We start from the raw sequence: 13,176 nt of genomic DNA on the forward strand, positions 1-13,176 counted from the left end.
TACAATTCGGCACTGTTCTGCTTGATTTCTGTCTACACGTCTCTGGAGTACGGCCTCCTACTCCATAGACTACAGTGGCAGCGGTCTGTCACATGACAGAAACGGGCAGAGCAGCAGCAGAGAATTATCACATGATTAAAGGAGTCAACACTGGAACAATAAGGAGCTAGAGAGAGGTAGCAAGCCTAATTTTTCTTCTCCAAGATGTTTTTTAGAGGGGTAATGAGGCTTTTTAAGTATACTATTGTTCAATATCTCTGACATTAGTAACTAGCTGCTCTGCTGCAAAACACCAAAACAACCGCCATTAAAATATATTCTGTAAACACACTGGCTGCAGCATTTCAGTTCAACATGTTTCTTTAATCTTGTAAAATAGTAAACTTCTCTGATATATCACCTTGGGTGTGTCGGTAAGATCTGCTCTGCTGGTTGTTGTCACACATCTCAGTTCACATCATCCTCCCCTCGCTGCTATCAGCAATATTGCCCAATGCTCTCTAATATTCGTTAATCAGCTCCATTATTAAAATGTCTGGGGTAATTATGAATGTAATTTGCAGTAATCAAATCCCCATAGATGTTTCATGTTCCATGATAAACACTACAGGGAGGGAGCTGTGATATTGTAGTTTTATTCACAGAGAATAAAATCAGAGATTCAGAGAGCCTCCGATTGGAAGAATGCGCACACACACACACACACACAGGAAAAGGAGTGCCATGTTGTATATAAAGGAGAAAACAACCGCATGTGGAACTGTGTTAATGAGTTTGGAGCAATAAAAATCAATTACTAGAAAATGATATGCAAATAAACACGAGTGCACAAGCCCCAGTGTTTTCATGGAGAAAAAAAAATATCGATGGTACAATGAGGGGGAAAAAACAACTGGCTATTTTCACTCCGGGTGACTGTTGTTTAGATTTTTAGGGAGAAAGAGTGTAAATGCTGTATTATGTAGATTTAAGCTTATTTGTGAAATTGTTTTTAACACCCTTAATTAAAATATCCATCTTGATATAAAGCAAAACCAAAAAAAATACATTTGCTGAAAACAAGAACACTCCATGTGTACTGTGGTGTTCATAATAATATAATAAGTAAATACAGTATGTATTATGTGCTTGACTAAGAAAATAATCAAACCTACCAGAAACGATGGGAAGCAGAAATGCTCAATCAACTAACTCGAAATATTGTTGTTGTTATTATTAGCCGTGGATAAAAACCCGCAGAACTGTGCAATTTCTTTAACCAAATTTAAAAAAAAATCCATTAAATTGGAAAAGAGTTTTTTCTACCGTACAGATTATGGTTTTTAACGGTTATGTATTTTTAGGGAACATCAACAACACAGTTCTGACCTCTTTAGAAATGCTTTTCACTAGCTGGTGTCATGACTCTGAAATGAGACAAAACTTGTCAGTATTTGACATGATTTGAATACTTAAAATTGATGTAATTGCTGTATACAAGTTACAGGTGAATTGAGACTTTTACAAAATTATTAGGAAATGTAAAATATTTGTTTAAATCACTTTTTCACCAAAGCTCTTATCCACATCTAATGTGAATTTCTTTTTCTCCCTCCTCGGGTTTAATGTTTTGGAGAGCTGCTTAGAGAGGCTTTTCAAATAATGATGGAAAGGCATATAACTTTTAGGAGTAGTTTTCTAAGTTGGCCAATTAGGACCACCTTTTAGCTTCAAATGGCTTTGTGAATATGGTCCCGCTTCATGATTATTTCATGGACTCTTATTTGGACTCATGACTTATGCAAGAGATGTCATAAGTCTGAGAGTCTGGCACTGTGATCGACCTTTTGCATGTTTGCGAGCGACAGTGTGTGGGTGAGTTTGTGTGACGAGTTTACCGTCGTGTCTGCACCTGCTGAAAACAGTGACGGAGACGAGTGAGGAGACAGAGTTGAAATTGTTTGCACTGAAGGGAGTATACTTCTAGATATCAAGGAGGGAAGCCTGTGTTTAATTCACCAGAGCTTTAAACCTCCTGCTGTCGTCGAGGCGGAAAATAAAAACAAGTGCACATAAGGCTGCGCACGAGTAGGCTGAGGAAATGGATGTGTGTTTATGTGTTTAATAATGCAACAGCTTGCCCCTTTCTTTCCTCTGTTGTGTTTCACAGATTAGGCAAACTTCTGGAAAGCACAGTCACAAACTACATTCTGAGGTACACACACACCCACGCCACACACACACAGAGCTCACTTATCCATATCCGGAGATGTAAATGGAAATGTCATACCTAACCAGCCCTTTTAGATATAAAGTGGATATAGTGTGTAATGCACACATGCAGACACTTACACACACACAAATTAGTCATGATTAACACTGGAACTCTCATAAACTTTAGGATAAAGCTTTATCTGAATAGTCACTGAGATGAAAACCTCACTTTCATTCAGCAACAATTTCATTTGAATTTTGGGATTTTACACGATTTTACACTCACACATTTTTCTTCTCCTTCTGTAAGATGGTGATGTTTATTTATGCTGTTGTGGGAAATTGTGCTGACTACAAAGTGGGATTTACAGTCATTTGTGTCATTTTAAAGTCTAAAGCGGCAGTGTGTAACTTTTAGTGATGTATGTATTATTCCACCTCCTTTTATATTTTGGGAACAATAACTGTGTAGCATTATTTGTATGCTGCATCCTTCATCAGACAACAGGTGCTGACCTGACTAAAGCTGGGGACACACAACAAGATTGTTTTCGCCTGATTTTACCCACAATTCACAGTTGGGCAGAGTCTGTACCAGTCGGCAATAGTGGGGGACAGTCGGTGTGGCTAGCTGGCACAGAAAACTGTAAGTGTGTGAGGGGTAAAGACTGGACTTGGCAAGTGTGTGTGAAGGTAGCAGACCAGACCCGAATTGAACTATTTGAGTGAACTTTGGACGCAATCAGGTAGTTTGTACTGATTGACTGACTGATGACCTGACTGCAAACACATGCTACCAACAGCCAATGGAAAAGTAGGTAGGACACAGGAAAAGGACGTCAGAAAACAAAGAAGACAGGAAGTAGTAGGAATATCAAAACATGATTGATTGTCTTGCAAGAGTTTGATGGTTGGTTTGACAAATCATGTAGTGTGTGATCCCTTATCGGGTCTTTCAAAAAGTCGGTCAGTGTGTACTCCAAGTCTTTTCAAAATCGGTTGTGAAAGTTGTGTAGTAGTTGTGGAAAGAACTTCTGAAACTTCTGAACAAGCTATTTTTCCCCACTCCTAAAAACATTTCATGTAAACTTCTTTATGTTTTAAGTCATACTAAAGTGTGTGCAGCCGCCTCACTTTACCAATGCAATATTGCTGTTGCCTCCGTCTGTTTCCGACATGAAACGGATCAGTTGTCGTGTGCAGTGTGGGACACTGTGTCATTTGGTGACGTAAGAGCTAAACATAGTCATGTGGAGCTAATCTGTTTTATCAGCATTGCGTGAACCCATTTGACAATGGTTTGAAGGATAACGGACGTTTACTTTTGCACGCTACAGTTTTACGTTTCTGTCCAATCTTGTGGATAACTGAGAAGCGAAGACCATTATTATGCTACAGGTGAACCCCATCCATCCACTTGATTGTCTGTCTTTACACCCATTTGTCTGTTTCCCATCCATCAATTACATTTTAAGAGTTGTGGGAGGACAGAGCCTGTGGGCTTGTATTGACTCATCACTCTCCAAGAATGTCTACTGCACTCGCCAACATGTGCATGTGTTGGAGAGGCAGAGTGGAATCCTGTGTGACGTCTATGTTAATACCCCTGTGCCTTGAGGGCAGCAAAGCGTATTACGGCATGCACATATATTAGAGGTCCTGCCAGGCCAGTTTATTTGCTTGTAATGTCTTGCATTCAGTCTTCTTGGCAGACCCAAGGCAATGGCGTGACAGGCTGTGTTCATTCCTCTCTGTTGTCTGTTCAGGCACATTCACATTATTACAGCACGGATCAACAGCATTCGGAGCACTCCATCTTGTTTATTGCTGTTTCTGTATGAATTTCAAGTACCAGTGTTTTGGTGATTTTATCATTTCACATGAATTGTATGTTGAACTGCTCCTTTGGGGGATCTGAGATGTCACAGTAAAGCCTTGCTGTTGAAGGGTTTTTTACCCTGAAAAATTAAACCAAAGTTTAAGGATGACAGCATTATGTAGATTGTAAGCTGCAGCTGTTTTCAGAGGGACAGAAAAATAAATCAGAGTGGAGTAATATAATATTGTAAGTGTTGCGATATTTTGTGTCTGCTGGTCTAAACTGATAGTTGTGTCATTTATCAACCAGAAATTACCCTCCTCTCTGAGCTACTCAAAACCCCCAGAAACACAAGAGCGATGAGGCTGGTTCCATTAGATCATAAAAATGTGTGTTTTCTATGGATGAGGAGGTTTTTCAATTACGTGATTCAAAGATGCTGTGATATGAATAGGATCACATTGCAATCTCCCTCAAAAAATGAAACTTGTATCTCCTTTTGACCAGAGTAAACAGGTTTGAACGATATTGTACAATTGATTAGCTTCCTTTTTGAATTAAAAACTTAAAAATACATGCTTATATCATTCTGCGTTTCCAGATTTCACCCAACCCTAGGTTTTTATTCTGTTACTTTTATATTTCATGTCTTTTAACTTTAAAACTTTAAAAGCACTCTGTAACTTAGTTTTGAGAAGTGCTATATAAATACAGATTTTCATTATTATTTTTGCAAGACTAACAACGTTGAAACCAATTTGAAAACTAGGATACAGAGGCAAAGAGGATGGGGTAAAGGAGGAGAGTGCTAGTGTCGAGGGCTTTGGGACGCACCTCTCTAATTAAATGCTGCTGGAGGAAAATTTACCTGCTAAATGCCCAGAGGCTGTGAAAGAGAAAACTTCCACTGGAATTGGTGAAGTCACACCACTTACTCTTCATTTCATTTCATTTCAATTCAATAAATTTTATTTAATTTAATTTCATTAACTCCTCTAACTGTTTTCAGGTTGTTTTAAATGTATGACTGCTGCAATCTTTAAATTGACTATTTCCATTTAACAATATCAGATTGGTGGTTTCTACACAAATATAGCATATTTGCATGTACATGAATCATCCTGACGGCTCCTCTCCTCAAAATGATGTCGGTGCACATGGAGCACAGCAAGTGTCCTCATGGTAGGCGTTGATGGTTTTGTGACATTTGGTTAAAACAATCCTCCTCCTCTTCTTCATGCTGGATGATTATCGATCGTTTCCATCTCCCCTGAAATGAAATCCTTCCAGGAACTCCTCGAGTGATTGATCACATTACACAAGAGTGCAGGATGCTGGGGCGGACGGACAGGGATTTAGAGTTGACGTTATTGGGCAAGTTCACAATTAAATGCACTCATTCACTCACACATGCAAGCACTACAGTACACCACACTACAATACACTACACACAAACAGTCGATTCGATTGATTAATGGGTTTGCATTGATTTGATCAGCAGATAAATGTGACAATATCTCACAGTAGGAAATGGTCAATTAGTCTTTTTGTTCAGTGTTGTCTCAGCGATGCAGTGTTATTTAATTGACCAAACTGTGTGATCAACTGTGTGCTGTGTTCTTGATATACATGTAGAGCTCTGACCGTTTTTTTAATTGCCTTTGTTATTAAACTGGATTTGTTGTGACGTCACCCATAAGAATCTGAAATCTTAATTTGGAAGCCTCCAGATTTGCTATTTGGCTATTACCATATCGAGCTGTCAGTCATGTTTTATCGTCTATTCTCTTCTTAATGGGGACATTATTTCAAAAATTAAAATCATGTGCTATTAAAGAAGATCTGAAACTAAATTTTGACTGATATAAATCAAGTGAGATGTTGGCATATTTTCCCATAGTTGCTGTTCATCAGCTTACTTACAGGTCGGCCTCAACCAGAAAACTGGAAGCTTACGTCCACTTTTTACATATTATCTATGGATTTGTTCAACTGAATACTTTAATATTCTATCACCTCTGTTTTTACCTCCTTGGGAAGTGTCAGCTGCATTGGCAGTGCTATCTGTTATATCTAAGAGCCTAAGTCCCATGGCTTTGTGGCTGGCTATTAAACCATAGGCCTGCATTACTTCACCTGTAGCAACACGTCCCCCCAAAACAAGTGCAGTTTTGTGCTGCAGGAGGGGATTTGTCTGGAAGAGGAAAAGCAATTAGTGGTAGACACAAAGAAGGAGGGCACAGGGAGGGAGCAGGAGGAAAGGAGGAGAAATGACCTCAAGTCTGTGAGGAAAGCAGAGGTGATAGTGATACGGGTAGAGAGATGTTTAATTTGGCATGGTGCGCCCCAGAGACACTTAATCTCCATCCATCCATGTGGATGGTGAAAGCAGGGTGGCAGGGGGAGTGAGAGGTTAGTTTGGCCAGGTAAAGAAAACCACAAATCTCCCACAAATGACCACAGAAAACCTGGTGTAAGCTTGCTGCAGACTGACTCACTCTATGTCCTCTTATCGACCCGTCTGTCCTGTGAATGCCATTCTCACATATGTCTTTAATACATTTCAGGGACGTATTTCACTTTCCCTGCAAAAAACAAAATGTAGTTCATTGAATCAACATTTGATTTTTTTTTTTATTTTTTAAAAATGGGACAGTACATATTAATGAACATTTACATGAAGTTGTGAGGTTGTAGCCAGATGGCTAATTTGCATCTCCAGTCCCAACTTTTACAACTATAGTTTCAAAGATATATTCATCTCAGACATCTGCCTGTTTTTGTGTATATTTTCAATGTGTGCATAAAAAACCCTGAATGGAAACTCAGAAAATTCTGTCCTTACATAAACCTATCAACTTTTTAAATTATTCTATTCTAGCTAGTGAAGCTTGTGCTGATGTGCAGCTTGTGCTGATGTGCAGCTCGTGCTGATGTGCAGCTAGCGCTGATGTGCAGCTTGTGTTAACACACAGCTCAATATTAGGTCAGTATAAGCGGGAAGCAAGCGCTAACTCGTTTAATATATGAAGTTATTAGCGTTCTGCCAACAGTGTGAGAACTGGGAGCTAAAATTAAATTCACTTTTGTCATAAAGGTGAAGTTTATCACTTTAAGTTACTGGTTTCTAGTGAATATATACACATCCCCACCTGAATGTCACAGACTTGAGAAGACATTCTAAGCAGCAAGATAAATGAGGTTGAACTTCAGCTTACCTTTCACAGGTCCACTTCATGAACTCTTCACCCCAGTGACGCAATACAGAGACAGGTCAAAGAGACAGGTCAAAGACAGGTCAAAGAGACAGGTCAAAGAGACAGGTCACTTGAGGTTAATTACGAGATGAGTGATGATGATCAGCGGCACTGTCGTCATATATAATTGGTCAATAATTCAAGGTTCAAGGTTCAAGGTTCAAGGTTTTTTATTTGCCATTTGTGCTTAAACAGACAGTCCAGGCACATTGGAAATCTTGTGCGGGTTCTACGAGTCAGTAGTACGAAACATAAACACACTTAAGGATAAATATAAATATAAAAGTATAAAAGTAATAATAAAAAAATGTCGAAGATGTGGGGAAATAAAAAATAAAGAAATATACAGTTATACAGCAGATTATGGGGTGTATTGCACATTTCTGACATTGCACATTTATCAGGGAGGGAATATTGCACATAATAATACACATGGTTAGGTGAGGTAGTGTCTGGTAATTTACAGAGAGTTCAGTGGTTTTGATTTGCCATCAGTCTGACTGTGGCCGGGAAAAAACTGTTAAAAAAGCGAGTTCTGTGTGTTTTGATGCTGTCCGCTCTGCTGTGCCTCAGGTTGTACTTGCAGCGTTTGTGTTTGAGCAGAGTGTGAGCGGGGTGGAGTGAGTCTCTGATGATTCCCTCTGCTCTTTTCCTACAACGCTGCGTATACATGGAGTCCATGGTAGGAAGTTTTGTCCCAATAATCCTTTCCCCAGTCTTTATGACTCTCTGCAGGGCCTTCCTCTCTGCCTGTGTGGTGTTCCCGTACCAGACAGTGATGCCTGCGGTGAGGATGCTCTCTATCAGTCCTCTGTAGGCCAGGGTGAGAGGGCGGTGGTTCAGTCCAGCTTTCCTGAGCAGCCTGATGAAGTACATTCTTTGCTGGGCTTTTTTCACTGTGGCTGTGGTGTTACAAGCCCAGCTCAGGTCAGATGTTACCTGCAGTCCCAGGAACCTGTAGCTGTCTGTCCTCTCCACCTCAGTCCCGCTAATGAATAGAGGCTGTAGAGGGGGGGGTTTCTTCCTGAAGTCCAGGATTAATTCCCTGGTCTTGTCTGTGTTGAGGAGGAGGTCGTTCTCCTCTCCGTAGACAGTGATGTTGTTGACCAGGGCCCTGTATCCTGACTCGTCTCCCCCCTTGATGAGCCCCAGGATGGTGGTGTCATCAGCGTATTTAATGATGATGGAGCTGTCCTGGGTGGAGACACAGTCATGTGTGTACAGGGTGAAGAGTTTGGGGCTGAGGCAGCAGCCCTGTGGTGATCCAGTGCTGACTCTGATTTCAGCAGACACTCGTCCTCCCATCTTCACCGCCTGGGGCCTTTCGGTCAGGAAGTCCAGGATCCAGTTGCAGGTGGGAGTAGGGACTCCAAGGTCTGCCAGCTTTACGATCAGTCTGCCTGGGTGGATGGTGTTAAATGCAGAGCTGTAGTCCAGGAAGAGCATCCTGGCATACGCTCTGCTGCTCTCCAGGTGTTGCAGGGTGTGGTGAAGAGCTAATGCTACCGCGTCGTCCACTGATCGGTTGGGGCGGTAGGCGAACTGGAGGGGGTCCACAGTGTCTGGAACCATGTTGTTGATGTGGGTGAGGACTAATTTTTCCAGGCACTTCATGGCGACTGGTGTGAGTGCCACTGGCCTGAAGTCATTTAGGGTGGGTGTGTCTGGTCTTTTAGGGACTGGTATGATGGTGGAGGTTTTGAAGATACGGGGGACTACAGCCTGAGATAGTGATGTGTTGAAGATATCAGTATACACACCGGCCAGTTGTTCTCCACAGGCCTTCAGTACTCTGGGAGGCACTCCGTCGGGTCCCACCGCTTTGTGGGGGTTCACCTTCTTCAGAGCCTTCAGGACCTGTGTGTGTGTCACCTGGAAGGCAGTGTCCGTGGGGTCACAGGGGGTTTTTGAGGGTGAGTCTGTGTTCAGCCTGTCGAACCTCGCATAGAAGTTGTTCAGGCTGTCTGGGAGTGTGACGTCCCGGGGGTCTTTGGTTGTTGTGGTCCTCCTGTAGTTAGTGACAGACTGGATTCCCTGCCACATGCTGCGTGTGTTGTGGTTGAGGTAGTAGCCTTCAAGCTTTTGGGAGTGAGCCCTCTTTGCTGCTCTGATGGACTTCTGCAGCTCGTACCGGGCTCTCTTATACTCCCCGTGGTCTCCTGACTTGAAGGCCTCCCGCCTCTTCCTTATGTTCCGCCGTACGTCCCCAATTCAACACATGATGTGTTAAAGATGTGTGTAAATATAACAACAACTCTTCAAATTCAAAACAATATATTAAAAAAACAACAACAGTGTGTTACATTTTAACACATCATTTCTGAGAGCCAACATGGAGATAAAAACCAAGGGCTGTAGAGGAAGATTTATTATGATAAAATCATGTGCCATCAGTCAATTAATTTATTTTGGCAGCACTTTTTCATGACAATTAACACTCATTTGGAAGGCAATTTAATAGTGATGAATAAGGTTTGTGGGTGTGTTAGAGGACAGAGACAAGATGTGGATGATGGAGAGGAGAGCGAAGAATAAGAACTACTTGTTTTTTTGTTTACATTCTTGTTAGATGAGTCACTAAACTCTGTGTAGAGAGAGATATGCATTTTTTGACTGTACTGACATGGAAATCAGTATATTAAAAACAAATGAGATTCAAGGTTTAAAAGGTTTATGACGCAGTGAAGCAAAGAAGCACAGACTTGAAATATGGCATGAAGGAAAACAAGTGTAGTGCTCATTTAACTAGTTCACTTCAAACATCCAGTCTGAACAACTTTTCCATCAGCTGTTCCTGGATAGAAATGTTGAGATAGCTTTGGTTGTTTTTTTGTGTTCCATTAACACCTGAGCCTTTTTTTTGTGCTTATTTTAACCATAAAAGGACAAGACAATGTCCTGTAAGTGAAAGTGCTTTGGCCCATTTTTCCAGAATAACCTCCAATATCTGGCAGTTATTTACAAATTACTGCATGGTAAAATAGTGTTTTAACAATTTAAAATGAAGAAATACAAAAAGGCAACAGATTTCACGTGCTAAAACCATATACAACATCAACATTTTTGAGTCTCAATGTGAGAAAAAAAGGCCAAAATGTACAGGTGTTCACTCTCATGTCTGGCGCCTAAGACGCCGGCTTCCTGAAACAGTGCGAGTGAAATTACCATAATAACCACAATGTTGGCTTTGACCTGCAACTTCTCGGCTTTAAAAAACCGCTGGATTTGTTCCGATAGCACTAACTGTCGCGTAACTACGGTAATGCAAAACGCGCTTGTGCAAATGAATCATCGGTGATACGCTCTGTGTTAAAGGACTAAAATGTGTTTCAGTGTCTTGCTTGGACTCTTGTATGGACGTTTCCTGCATTGTAAAGAGCAAAGCCATCTGCGTTTGCCTGACTGAACTGAACGGATTGAGAGCATCGATTCCTGTAGAGAGAATTTTTAAAAATCTGATTCAAATCACTCACTCATCTTTGAATCATTAAAAATCCGATCTGACATTTCACATCGGTAACTACTGAGAGTCTGAACACGACTGCCTTCTCAAGCGACACAAATGCCTTCCCAGAAAACCTATTGCAGTGAATTTGTTGGTGCTCAGCTCATGCATTTATTCTGATATAAGCATCCTCACTCGTCACATATCGGATTTATTCTTTTGTGACGTGAATCTGATTGGAAATTTGACTTTAAAAATCCCCTCACAGCCCTGCAAATATCATATCTGAGTCACATAAAAGGAGCTATGAGTCACTTCAGCATGGTAATCTAAATGTAGCAAAATGAGTGAGGACTAAACCATCACCTTCGTTCTAATAGCGTCATGCTCAAGTTTGCCAATAGTGGTTTTCCCCTGTCATTATTATTTCCTTTCTCTGTCACTCTCTGACTGATTCTCCATACATTAAAACACACAATTTAACCTGCACCCACACACACACACAGAAGTCTCCGTCTTTACCCGGCAGACTCTCGCCCACATGCAGGTCCACCCCTGCGCTCTCTGACATGCCATTAGGTGAAAGAGACGGGGGGGAGCCCATTTCACAATTTTTCATCAACTTTAAAAATATACAACTCAAACCACGGGCACAGCACTAACTCTAACGGTTGTCTCCGCTCTCAAGTTTAGTCTCAGCAGTGCCGTTGGCTTCATTTGCAAATGAAATTACTTTCTTAAATAAGAGCTGTAGGTGTGTAGTCATGGCAACGTAACACTTTTTCTGAGAGAGGGTACTTTTTGTTTATCTAGCACTGGCATTTCTCTCCATATTTTGCTCTGAAAGTGTTATTGCATATGATTAAATTTTCATATTGGTTATATTTAGATTCGAGCCGTCTCTTTTGTTTCATATTAAGTGCCAGTCCGTGCTTCAAGATAGAACATGGCCAAATACACATAAAATAACCTAGATGCAAGTTTGACAAATGATGTTACAGACTTACTGTTGCTCTCAGGTCACTTTATCACATTTAGTGTTTTTTTGTCATACAGCGCATAGACAAATACTTGTGTATGAGTGCATATGTGTGTAGGTGTTTACTTTATTAATTGCCTGTTAATTATCATCAGTTAGGTGTCACGTGAGCTCATTTGCCGATATCTCAACCACCTCTTTATTTTGAAGAAATACAATTATAAAACACAGATGATGAATATCAGTGTGCAGGTGGCTTTGGCTGATTGTGTTAGTATTCTGTACTGGAGCAATAGGAGGAGAGGAATCTAGGTTGTTTTAGCACTTACAATTTTTGTGCATTTATAATTCATGTGCAACATATTCAAAGCCAGACTGTTGAAAAGGAGGAGAAGGAGGCGGATGCCTCATAAAAAGCATGAGGCTTCAAATCATTTTATAAAATCATGAGACCTGGTGTCCTGCGCTCATCACAAGAAGTTCCCCAACCTAAAGCTGACCATGTAGGTCATTTGTGCCTTTATATTTGACCCATAGAAACAATGATAAACGAGCAGTTAAGCCTCTAATGTAATGGTTTTATTCTATTGCGGTTAGTTTTAGGGCAGAAATCATTGTTTGGATTTTCTTTTTCTTTTTTAAAGCAATTTCATTAAAGGTACAATATGCAACCTACACTCCTGTGTGTCTTGTTATCAGAGCTTCTGTTTTAAAGCCAGTTTCCTGAAAGCTCAGAGCTCAGGATTTCCTGTATATGATGTGTATGTCATGATTGAGTGTTCACAAGTTAGACTTGAATGCAGGGAGACACTGCAATGGTGCTTTTCCACTATACAGTTTCAGCACAACTCGGCTCGGCTTGGCTCAAATCATTTTTATTTTGCTTTTCCATTAGTGATAGTACCTGGTACCTTTTTGGTACCTGCTCTGATGAGGTTCCAAGCAAGCTGAGCGATACTAAAATCTCACAACAGACTGTCCGCCACTGATTGGCAGAGAGTGTCGTCACTGGAAGAGTCATGAGCATAACATCCAACACAGAAATCTGTAGATCAGTTAAAAATACTGAAAAACAACAACACTGCCAAAAACCTGCAACCATGAGCCGAATCTCAACCCGTTCAGCCGTATTTCAGTTCAGTAACTGTGTCAGACGGATCTGCACTCCGGTCATGCAGGAAGTAGTGAACTAATCTTTTTAATTAACTGATTCTTATAATTCAGTACACGAAAAGAATTGCTTTGCTTATCACTAGTTTGTGTGTTTGTATCGCATATGACACAAAGTCACGGCAGTTTTGGGTAGTCGTGCTGTGACGACCCCACACACATTGAGGAGATACGATAGTATTGGAAAGCGATGTGCCTGATACCCAAACCGTGTAGAGGCAAGCTGTGCCGAGCTGAGTTGTGCCAGAACTGTGTAGTGGAAAAGTGACATAAGATGAGCTGCTCACTACTGACTGAAAGTAGTTCAGATGAA

General features: G+C 40.9%; 1 protein-coding gene across 2 annotated transcripts in view; it reads left to right on the forward strand.

The window, feature by feature from the left end:
* The window catches only part of LOC131473877 (Kv channel-interacting protein 2-like), a 155,557-nt gene that overhangs the window by 10,712 nt on the left and 131,669 nt on the right, over positions 1 to 13,176 (forward strand). The gene's annotated exons all lie outside the window — the stretch shown is intronic.

Source organism: Solea solea, chromosome 15, assembly GCF_958295425.1.
Source record: "Solea solea chromosome 15, fSolSol10.1, whole genome shotgun sequence".
Taxonomy (NCBI): Eukaryota; Metazoa; Chordata; class Actinopteri; order Pleuronectiformes; family Soleidae; genus Solea; species Solea solea.